The sequence below is a fragment of the Phyllobates terribilis genome, unplaced genomic scaffold (genome assembly GCF_046119375.1).
Source record: "Phyllobates terribilis strain yellow unplaced genomic scaffold, ASM4611937v1 Scaffold_84__1_contigs__length_6523798, whole genome shotgun sequence".
NCBI lineage: Eukaryota > Metazoa > Chordata > Amphibia > Anura > Dendrobatidae > Phyllobates > Phyllobates terribilis.
In genome coordinates this window covers 1,381,987-1,394,634 of record NW_027362844.1, presented here as the reverse complement: position 1 = coordinate 1,394,634, position 12,648 = coordinate 1,381,987, and the positions used below count along the sequence as shown (strand labels likewise).

The 12,648-nt window shown below is 40.5% G+C and overlaps 2 non-coding genes across 2 annotated transcripts; both read right to left on the bottom strand.

Moving 5' to 3' along the window:
- Positions 1 to 815: 815 nt before the first annotated feature.
- On the bottom strand, positions 816 to 1,006 carry LOC141197558 (U2 spliceosomal RNA). Its single transcript, XR_012269805.1, has one exon. It is a non-coding gene; the product is annotated as a U2 spliceosomal RNA (small nuclear RNA).
- Positions 1,007 to 7,103: 6,097 nt separating this feature from the next.
- Positions 7,104 to 7,288, bottom strand: LOC141197552 (U2 spliceosomal RNA). The gene has a single exon (XR_012269801.1). It is a non-coding gene; the product is annotated as a U2 spliceosomal RNA (small nuclear RNA).
- Between the last annotated feature and the right edge of the window lie 5,360 nt (positions 7,289 to 12,648).

Sequence of the window (12,648 nt, the reverse complement as noted above, 5' to 3'; positions counted from 1 at the left end):
TAAATGAGACCCCTGAGAGCCACCTTATTTCTTCCTGCCCCCCGTCTCTTCTTCAGATTAGCCGGCCTGGCATGACGTTATGGTTGCAGCATGATGTACACCAGGCCATATAATCAGAAGAGGAGCCGGGGATGCCGGCAGCTAAGAGGCGGCTCTCATGGGTCCTGTCCAGCGGCCACAGAATACTGATCTGGTTCCTGAAAATGTATTCTCCCACCTCTAATTGGATCCACTGTAAACAGACTGATGAAATATTTTACCTTCCTTTTGCTCAGGATTTACTGGAATGCGCACAGGAGAGCTGTGCTGGACACAACATCCAGCCCGAGAAGGTCTTCCTGGAGGAAATGATCCAGACGTATGAGATGATGATTGTCAGAAACGGGTAAGCTGTAACTACAGAAGTCCATGGGACGGGGGATTTATTCTTCGCTGTTTCCATTTTATACAATGGACCATGCTGCATTTTGTTTATCCCGTACAGTTTTATGTTGGTTGGAGAGCCGTTCTCTGGAAAAACGAAGGTCCTCCACGTCCTCGCTGATACGCTGTCTCTTATGAATGAGCGAGGGTGCGAAGAAGAAAAAGTGATTTACCGGACAGTGAACCCTAAAGCCATCACCATGGGGCAGCTGTTCGGGCAGTTTGATCCAGTGTCACATGAGGTTTGTCTATGATTGGAATTATTGTTTACTAGATGGTGGCCCGATTCTAACGCATTGTGTATTCTAGAATATGACAAAATCCGACAAACAAGCAAAATGAACAAAAAGCATTGAATTCAATTCTTTCTGATTTTAGAAACTGCATTAAAGAAGGGGTGCACCGGTCCTGGAGATACTGCAATACCAGGTCAATGCGTGGAGTGGACAGAGCAAGCTCTTTTTCCATCTCCCTGTTCTAAAAATCCATTTAATATATGGTCCCCAGATAGGGGACGTATCAGATATTAAACTGATAAGAACAGATTTTTTTTTTTTTTTTTATACCATTCAGTAAAATTTTTCAAGCAACAATCAATAGTATAAAAACTCATACTACGTTGCCCAGTCTTACATCATAATGGTACTTTCTTTATTTCATATTTATAACTTTATACTGAAACAGTTGTAAGACCTTTTGAATGGACAAAAACTATAAAAACATACCATTGTCATAAAAAATGACAGATCACAACACTTAAACAAGGACTTACTGGTACTTTACCAGTGACCTCCATTTTTTGACTTTCCAAAAACCTTCTGAATCAGAGCCACCACCGCCACGGCTATCCCATAAATAAACTATGTATAACCTTGACAAAACCATCCTAACACAATTATTAACTGAGATTATTTTCCTTTTAAATAAACACAAATTCCTAACGTCCCACAGACTTTCTATTACACATGCCATTATCAACCACAACAATCTCTCTTTCACCCGGCTACTTGCACCCATCCCAAACATTACCACTCTCCAATTTATAAAATTCACGCCCGCTAGTTCCTTGCATAAACCACCCACTCCCTTCCAAACACTCTGAGCATAATCACAATTCCAAACCAAATGCATAACAGTTTCACTCGCCCCACATCCATCCCTCGGACATACCTCTGTTCTAATCAGATCCCTCCTCTTCTGTACCTCTCTCACAGGCAAAATCTCATGCAAACTCATCCATACGATATCACGCTGCCTATTCGATATTCCTTTTATACTCAGGTTCCTCCATACACACAACGCTTCACTCGATCTCAAGCCCCTAATGTTACATTCAAACTCTCTAACTCGCATCCTTCTCCTTACATTCCTTATCACTTTGAAATCACCCATAGGAACATCCAACAAATCATGCTTGACAACAAATTTTTCAACAAACTCATACCACACTGGACATTTAAACGAAACAGGCACTCTTGCATCCCTTCTCATCCATTTCAACCCAAACAACATCCATCCAGCCATATATTTAATCATATAAGCCGTCTTGTTATCCCTACCTAACAGAACAACCACTGTTTTAATAAAATTTAAACCAAGACAAATTTCAAAATTTGGGAAATCCATTCCCCCATGTTCACGTAACTTACACAAATATTCCCTTTTAAGTTTTTCCATCTTACTTCCCCAATAAAACGTAAAAATTAGCTTCTCAATCCGCCTAAAACCCCTATAAGGGGCTGGAAAAACCACTGACACAAAAAGTAACATAGGAAGAATCACTGACTTAATAATAAGGACTTTGCCTGACAATGTCAAGTCCCGCAACCTCCAAAAATTTAACTTCTGTTCAATCCTCTTACCGCATTCATCCCATCTCTCATTCCCTTTCAGATCTTTGTTAAACCACACCCCCAAAACCTTAATAGCACCTTCTTCACATATCACACCATGCATCCTAACACTCGAATCCCCGAAACACTTAAAGCTACACTTCCCCCAATTCACCCTAAAACCAGATGCACCACAAAAGAAATCTAAAAGCAACCTTGCTCGATTCATAGCAGCCATATTATCACTCACCACAACAACATCGTCCATATACCCCATTACCTTTACAGTCTTTCCACCACTCCCTGGGATCAGAAGACCATTCATCACTTTCTCTTTCCGAATCATGCACAACAGGGGCTCAATCACACTTATAAACAGGACAGGGGACAACGGACACCCCTGCCTGACCCCTGATTTTATGCACACCTTCTCACTCAAACATCCATTCACTAACACTTCACTCACCACACCATCATACAAACACCTTATGGCATTCACAAAAACACTAGGAAAACCCATCCTAACTAACACCTCAAACATAAACGCATGCGACACTCTATCAAAAGCTTTCTCAAAATCCACACAAAAAACCATACATTTCCCCTTCCTAAACATACAATCTCCAATTACGTCCCTCAACAACAAGAGGTTATCAGTCATACACCTACCTGGCACCGCGCACACTTGATCATCACCAACCACACTTCCAATCACCCCACGCATACGGTTAGCCAGAATTTTGCTAAAGACTTTATAATCTGCATTGAGTAATGTAATCGGCCTCCAATTACGCAAATTCTTTTTCTCACCCTTCTTATATAGTAAAACAACTACTCCTTCTTTCATGGAATTACAAAGTACACCATTCATCCACATATATTGACATACCTCCACAAAATCAACACCAATCACATCCCATGCTTTTACATAAAACTCCACAGGCAACCCATCTTTCCCAGGTGTTTTATTCTTTTTCGCACCATCCACCGCCTTTTTAACCTCATCAAAAACAATATCTTCACTCAAACACTCACGTTCCCCTGATTCAAGCTGACTCTCCAACATACCTAACACATGCTTTTTCAAACCCCCATCCACCCATTTAGACTCAAATAAACTACTATAGAAACTATGTACCTCATCCAACACTTCCCTTCCAACCACAGTCATACCATTATCATTTACAACCTCATCCAACTCATCTTTTTTACTGCACATTTTTTTAAAAAAGTACCTCATACACTTCTCATCCATATCCAAATGCTCAACTCTCGTCCTAAAAATAATTTCCTTCCCACGCTTTTCCAAAACACGCTTCATCTCATCTCTCGCTCCTCTGAGTTGATCACTAACATCAATTCCTTTCATACTCATTTTATGTAACCACTCAATCCTCATATTTAAATCTTTAAATCTGCCTCTTTCAATTGCTGCTTTTTTATAACCCCACCTCCTAAAAAAAATCTTAATTTCCACTTTCACCCAATCCCACCATACAGTCACATCCACAAAATTATTTTTCCTAGACCTCCACCATTCATACTTACTTTCGAAGTCTCTCATAACCCTAACATCCTCTAACAACCTAACATTTAGCTTCCATACCCCAACACCATGCACCATTTTTTTATCACCTTCAAACATACCCCACAAACATTCATGGTCTGTGAAAGAAAAAACATGCTGTTTAAAAAATTTACACACCAAACCTCTATTTGTATACAGCATGCGGTCAATCCTGGACACTATTCCTCCCCTATCAGCTCTATATGTGGCCGGTGGTGGCTTACTCAAAAATTCCGCTGCATCTAAAAAAGAAAAATCAGATGTAATTTGATTAAGGACCTTACCCGTGACATCAATTTCCCCTTCAGAAACACAATTGAAATCACCAACTAATAATATTGGAATCCTTCCAGGCAAAAATAAACGTATTTTCTCTAATAGTGCTAACCTATCCCCTTTGTTAATTGGACAATACACGTTAACAATTTTCACCCTCCACCCTCTCCCCTTAACCACTGCCATTATACAACGACCTGGCTCCACCACCATATAATTTTCAAAACTTAAATCCCTATTCCCCAACAAAATCCCCACACCATCATTTTTGTTTGTCATTGAACCTGACCAAATGCTATACCCATATACCCAGTCCTTTTCAGGAGGTGACTCTTCAATTCCGCACTCTTGCAGATAGTAAATATTTGCTCCAAGATTTTTTAGTTCTTCCAGTATAGCCAATCTTCTAGGCTTAGATTTTATAAGCCTTACATTTATTGACAGTACACTACAGCCCACGTTGGAGCCCATTTTTTAACCATATTCGGTAAAAAAGAACATACCCCCCACCGAAGAGTCAACCTTTCTCGTCTTGAAACTCGATTCCTGATGTTAAGCAGAGAATGCTGGCCCCCTCCTCCAAAAAAGACCTCCTAGGAGAGGCACTGTAGCTCTCGGGATAGCTCCTATCACTTAAGGGGCTGATGCTCCCAATACTGGCAGGTGAAAAATCTGGCCGGAACTTCTTTGCAGAAGACACATCAGAATCCTCATCAGGGGGCCTCACCACAGCCCCGGTGAAGTCACCCTGGCCACCACCACCTTCATGAATTGCCTCTGAGCTTTCCAAAGCCAACACCGGCGTTGTGGAGAGTGAACCGCTCACTTCTCCCTCACCACTCACATCAAGCAGAATTGACATATCTGCAGGCTCTATCTCAACAGCGCTTCCACCAGCAGGATCGGGTGCTTGCTCCATCTCTTCCATGAAGTCCCTTACTGCCTCGATCGCCTCACCAATAGTGGCGGCAGTAGTAGGACGTGGGGACACGGCCTCTGCATATGACCTGGAACGATGGGGACAGTCCTTGAAAGCGTGTCCCTCCTCGCCACATGCATTACAAACCATGGAGTTAGTACACTCCATTGCCAGATGACCCTCTTTATTGCATTTCCCACAAAACTTCTGCACCGTGCAGTCCTCTTGGTAGTGTCCAAAGGATTTACACTTCCTGCAAAAACGCGGAGCACCAGGAAAATACATATACCCTCTATCCCTCCCGATGGCAAAACTGAGGGGAGGGTAGTGGATACCCCCAGGTCCCTGGGGGTCCTCCTGGAACCGTACAAAAAATTTGTGTTTGCCAGTCCACAAGCCCACCTCATTCCTCACCTTGTGTGAGTAGGACACATAGCTGCAATGACGGTTCAGGAATCTAGTAATGTCCTCCACATCCACAAGGGGGTTGTGCATAAACACAAGAACTGGCACTTCCCCCTTAGTATACAATACCGTGAATGTAAGCCCATCAAGAGCCGGATGATCCAAGGCTTGCTGATCCTTTAGAGTCTTGAAAAGATTCTGGCAAGCTGCCATACGATGAAGGACTAAAACGTACCGGCCATTCTTTGGGAACTCCTGTAGGCAAATGATGTCTCCACGACCAACATTCAAAATCTTGAAGATGACGACTTCCACCAAGAACCGCAGGTTAAAGAAATTCCTCCTCGACTCCTCAATATCAATGCGAAAAGCATTTTTGACCCGAATATCATCGGTCCCGGCATAGCGAATCTTGACGCCCATTATCACCTCTCATTTCCTCTGGACCCCCCCCAATAGCAGCAGGCAGCTTAAGCCACCTAAGTGGCGATGCTGCAAGGCCGAGGGGGAGACACTATAGGATCCTTCTGATCAGATACAAGATCTAAGCCAAAAGGCCGAGAAGCGATAACCAGAATTGGTTTCGGACTACGGTGCCACCCAAGGATCCTGAAAAGTCCATTTGTGGAGATGGCCACCTGGACTCCCGTTAAGAAGACATGCTGTCAACCTCTAGATCCCTCACATGCCTGCACTTTTCAGCTTGCTGCTGCTGCAATCCACGCGTTTTAGATCTGCATAACTCCACCTCTTTTAGCACAGCACCCTCACCCCCGGCTGTTCCCACCCGCCTCAACACCGTTGGAAGGGAGGAGAACCAATTAAGGCGGGGGGGGGGGTGGAACGAGCAGCTGTCTACACTTAGCAGGAGGGTTGCTGATTACTTACCTTTCCTGCTGCTGCTGCTGGCTGTCCAGCAGCAGACTGAAGGTGGCTGCTGCTGTGCGCAGGTATATAAAGGCTCAGAGCCTATTATGACATGCGCAGCCAGCGTTCCATTGCCACATTCCATCTACTGCAGGCGGGATACCTGGATGGCTGAATGTCACTGAGAAGCTCACAGAGACCGCCATAAGCAACAGTTTAAAAGAATGCCACAGACTAATCAACCAAACTTTTTGGGTTGGTTTCTCTTTTATAGTCTGCAGGCATTAAATGAAAGAAGTCAGTGTTCCAGCAGAGGGAGACAACGTTTCACAAAAGGCATTGTAGCAAACCAAAAAAGAAATTTTAAGCGCAGCAGAGTAACCAGCTCACATACCTGTTAGCTCAGGTGAGTTTAAAAGGCTGCTGTTGATAACAAGGGCATTTGCTAAATAGATGGTGTGTGTGCAACAATATACTGAAAGGTCAATTATATTGTGCAGCTTATCTCACCACCTGTAGTTATTTAGGTGAAAGCTCCAAAATGCTTGCCTAATATGTCTGTTTATCCAAAAGGAAGTAAAGAGGGAGAGCTAGATAGATAGCATTGCATTACATTACATGGCAATGCAATGCACAGTTGCTGAAGTTGAACCAAAATGAGCTTGTCATCTGGCTTCTGCAACTTTTAACATGAAAAATCCAATGAGGAGAAGAAAAGCAAAGCCAAAGAGTCCATCCCAAAATCCGACAAACAAGCAAAATGAACAAAAAACATTGAATTCAATTCTTTCTGATTTTAGAAACTGCATTAAAGAAGGGGTGCACCGGTCCTGGAGATACTGCAATACCAGGTCAATGCGTGGAGTGGACAGAGCAAGCTCTTTTTCCATCTCCCTGTTCTAAAAATCCATTTAATATATGGTCCCCAGATAGGGGACGTATCAGATATTAAACTGATAAGAACAGATTTTTTTAATTTGGCTATCCCCTCACAGGGATAAAACCAGTTTTATTTAAAAATTACACAGATGTACAGAAATAAAAGCAACATTTTACATCATTACAAATTTTTATACATTGTCTCGAAACATACGAGACTTAAAAACATAAATTATTCAAATAGGATAGAAATTTGCATATATTCAAATTAATAAAATGTTACAAAAATTCAAAATGTGTTCCATACATTGACATCCCATTTTAGGGAGATATTTGGATTATTTTTTTTATCTAATAAAAAATATACATACATTTCACTTAAACAAAAACTAAAAACATCATTTAAAGACAATTCATCATGATTAAAAATTAAAATATTTCGGGCTTTCCAGAGAGCTATTTTGGCGCAATTTATTGTCTTCCATGCCATAATTTTTTGGTCTTCTGTTGGGCATTCCATAAGTCCATAAAGTATTGTGGCGTAGTTAAAGTCTTTGAGGTCTGCCACTTTTTCCATCAGAGGGAGCAATTTTCTCCAGAACGCTTTTGCAAAAGGACAAGTCCATAGTAGATGTTTCACTGATTCCTCCTCTTGACATCCGCTTCTTGGGCAAATGGCAGACCTCACGAGTCCTCTTCTATGTTGGAATGCCCGGCACGGAAGACATTGGTGTGCGCAGCTCCAAGCCAAATCTTTCTGTATATTAAAAAGATATTTTGCATTAATGACTTTCCATATATTCAATATTTGTTCATCATCATAGCGCTCAATGTTACATAACTCTTCATTTTTACAAAGACTTTTAATTAATTTCTTACTATTTTGTAGATCTCCCGCTTCTTTACCCCCTAAATTAAAATGAATCACTATTTTTTCTAAAATTAAATAATGCGTTGGCAGTTTAAAAGCATATGGAGATGATAAAACCGTTTCAAACCACCCAAACTTTCTCATAAAAAAACCAGTGTTATAACGCATAAAAAAGGACCAATAGTGATTTTTAAAAAGGGCATTAAAACAGAAGCAAAAAAATTTAATTAAAAGGAACCTACTAAAATCTGGAAAGTCTTTCTCACCTTTGAGCTTTGGTTTTGTTACAATTTCTCTTTTTAATTTCTCCATCTTAGAACTCCAGAAAAAAGTAAAACATGCTTTAGTGATCTTTTTTAAAATATTTACAGGGGGAGGGAAAACCAAACTCAAATACAATAAAAGAGGCAAAATGACCATTTTTATAATTAATACTTTACCCTCCATCGTTAATTTTCTCATATTCCACATACATATTTTCGTATTCACTTTCTGAGCTACCGCCTCCCAGTTATTTAGACCATTATTGGATTCACAGAAAGAAATACCTAAAATATTAATAGAGTCAGTTATTGGAATAAAAACATCGTGTAAAATCATCTCCCCAATATTTAAAATACTACTCTTATTAAAATTAACCTTAAAACCAGAAGCTGTACAAAAGGATTGGATCTGTTTGAGTGAGTTTTGTAGTGATGGTGCATCTCGGCAAAGGACCGCCACATCGTCCATGTAACCCACCACTTTTGCTTCTGTTCCTTTGCTTCCAGGTAGAGGGATACCACATATTTGTCTATCTCTACGGATTGCACATAAAAGTGGCTCAAGAGCACAAATAAAAAGTAGTGGGGACAGGGGGCACCCCTGTTTTACCCCTGATTTTAAAAAAACATCTTGTGTCTTGAAACCATTTACTAAAATCTTACTTGTGCAGTCCTTATAAAACGCTTTAAGAGATAATAAAAACCTTTCTGGTATGCCCATTTTTTCTAAAACCTTAAAAAGATAAAAATGAGAAATCTGATCAAAAGCTTTTTCGAAGTCAATTGATAAAATTGCCATCTTCCCTTTTCTGTTTTTAATGTCTTCAATACAGTCTTTAACAAGGTTTAGATTGTCCCAGATACTGCGCTCAGGCACACCACATACTTGGTTTGAGTGGATTATTTTTCCTATAATTTTTTTAAGGCGGTTTGCACAAATTTTTGCCATTATTTTATAGTCACAGTTTAGTAGGGTTATAGGTCTCCAGTTTTTTAAGTCTGTCTTATCACCTTTCTTATATAATAATGAGACCTCCCCTTTTTTCCAGGATTTTAATAAAACCTTATCATTAAAAACTTCAGTAAAAACATAAAACAGATCCTCTTTTAAAATATCATAAAATTTTACATAAAACTCTATAGGAATACCGTCTGATCCAGGGACTTTTCCAATTTTAAAACTTTTTATGGTTTGTAAAATTTCTTCTTCTGTTATGTTTTGTGATAAAAACTCTTGGGAGGCGGTATCTAAAACAGATGTTATTTCTTCTAGAGAATTTTGCATTATATTTTCATCTATTCTTTTATCATTAAAAAGATTAAAATAGTAACCATGTACCTTTTCCAAAATTTTTCCCATATTTTTCTCTCCATCTATATCTTCAATTACTGTTTTTTTCTCTCTAATTTTTTTTAAAAAATATCTAGAACATTTTTCGTCTTCCTCCACGCGTTTTATTCTGGAGCGGAAAATGAGCTCTTTCCCTTTTTGTTCTAGTGATTTTGTTATTTCTTCTTTCAGTATTTTAATATCTTTTTCTACTTCTAGACCATTTTCTCTAAGTTTATATAAGGTCTGTAACCGGGTATTTAAATTATTATATAATTCTAGCTTTTCTTTTGCTTTATATATGCTTTTCTTAATAAAAAAATCTTTTATTTTTTTTTTCATTTTATCCCACCAGGCACTTATAGGGACATTTACATCTTTCTTCCTCCTGCAGTTTTTATAAAATTCAATAAAATCCGATAAAATCTTAGAATCATTTAAAAGGGATACATTCATTTTCCAAGTTTTTTTCCCACATTTTTTATTAGCATTAATTTTTACACTAAAAGATAAAAATTTATGATCTGAGAAGATATTATCGTGGGTTTCACATTTATCAGGTAAAATTTGTTCTGAACCGAATATAAAATCTATTCTTGAACTGCAATTTAAATTGCTCCAGGTAAAGCCGGCTTCTACTGAACTAGTCTTGTTGCATTCTTTATAAATATCAACAAGTCTAAAATCACTTAAAATATTACTTAACATACCGGTAGTTTTGTCATAGTTTCTACTTACGGCTGTAGAGCGCCGACTTTCACCCTTTAAAATACAATTAAAATCACCTGCCAAGATAAAAGGTTCAGAGGTATTAATAAATAATGGTAAAATCTCTAACATGTCAGCTCTTTCATTTTTATCTGGGGACCCATAAAAATTTAAAAATTGCCATTTTACACCATTAATAAAAGCTTTAACTAATAACATACGATCTGGTAAAATCTCTTGGATAAAATCAATTTGAACGTTTCCCTTAAAAAGTATAGCTATCCCTGCTGATCCGGTAACATTTGACCCGGACCACACTGATGGGCCACATTTCCAATCCTCTTTGTATTTTTTGTAGGATACTGTGTGCGGGATATTGCATTCCTGTAAAAAGAAGACGGAAGCCGTAAGACAAGTTAAAAAATTAAATAATGTTACTCTTCTGGTTTTTGATTTTAGACCCCTCACATTGAGGGAAATGCCCTTAAGTTCTGCCATTGGAGGAAAGTAAAAAAATTATATAAAACAGAAATACGGAACTTACTTCCTATCCGCTGAACCGGCCAGACCACTTACGCTCGAGCTACTTCCCTCGTCCGAATTTATCGTAAGTAAGGACTCCATGGAGGAGGAACTTGACTCACCAAGACAATGACCCAACGCTACATGTGAGTAGCTTGGGAGACAACTAAGAGGAACAGCACCCTGGGTCTCCATGGGCTGGCCATTCAGATCCTTATCAGGTGGGTCCCCAGGTGGCTCCCCTGCACCCAGGGGAGGCCGACACACAGGGGAAGGTTGGGTACAAGGCAATGTACCCGAGCTCACGGAGCTGGCAAGGCCCGGCTCCCCACCGGGGTCAGCAGGGTCCGGGACTTTTGGGGGACCAACGTCCACCTCCCCACCAGGAGATGTGTCCATCTGATCCCCATCAGCCGCTCCATTCGAACCATCTTTCTTCCCTCTTTTCTTTTTATGGGGACCCACCGTAGTCCAGTTAGCCTCAGACTCAGGCCCAGGAAACCCAGTTTTTGCCTCGGGCTCGGTGTCAACCTTCTGCCGGTCTCTTTTGGTTTTACCGATCATGCCCTTTTGTTCCTTTTCTGCCTTTCTTTTAGCCTCCCTGTTGTCTTGGTGCCAACTTTTCCTCACTGCTTGGGAGTTACCCTTCATTACCTCTGAGCTTTCCTCATCACTCGAATTGCCCTCTTTGCTCGCTGAGGCTCCAGGTTGTTGTTCCTCCTCCTGAGGGGTGGTCTGACCTGTTGGTTCATTTTCGGATGTCCTGGCCTTTTCCTTCCGTCTCTGTTCGGCCTCCCAGAACCTATGTGGGCATGAAAAATAAAAATGACCAGGTTTTTGGCAGAAATTACATTTTTTATCATGAGGACATTCTTTGGTGTCATGTTCTGTACTAGCACAGTTTCTACAGGTTGCCTCACAGTCATCCTTAAAATGGCCATATTTTCCACAGTTTCTACAAAAGGGTGGCATACCAGAAAAAAAGAAGTCTCCATTTGAGGAACCTATTTTAAAACGTGCAGGAGGGAGTTTCACACCGCCTGGGAAATTAGGGTCTCTTTCACATGTTACTAGAAATTTCCATTTGGACGTCCATATGTGAAACTCATTAAGTACTTTCCCTATACATTTTACACTTTTAAAGTACATTGAAAGAAAACATGTTAGTTCCACTGAAGTAACGAAAGGAGAAAATACTTTAAGGATTACCATTTTTACCTCATCCAGGACGTGCTCGATAACTTGTATTCCTTTTAGAATAGGATTGTTTTTTGCCTTTCTGGCTCTTACCAGGACATCCTGAAAAATGCCTTCCCCGGTGAAGGTGATGTCATAATCGCCACGCCTCGGATAATCCTGGATAGAGAGAATCTCGTTCTTCTGCACATGAAAGAGCCCTTCAAGCACGTCCTGGACTACGTACCACAATTTCCTTTCATCACTTCCGCCCTCTGTGAAATGAATACGGATAGTGTTTTTAAGCCTCGCATAGTGAGGCACGAGGTTGGGGTCAACCTCCATGGTAACGCAACAAGAAAAAGCAAATCGCAAACCGCTTGCAATCTGCGCCTTTCAGAGTTCTGTAAACAGAAACACCTGAGAGGCTGGGGGGGATCGCAACCCGTTACCCTGGGACTAAGCCCTCTCCCAATAGCAGCAGGCAGGGGAGCCCACCGAAGTGGGTCACCCTGCAAGGCCGAGGAGAGGGGTACCCGAGTACCTTCTGAACCACAGTCGCCTGTACAAGACACTTGACCGCAGCCAAAAGGCCGAGAAGCGATAACCA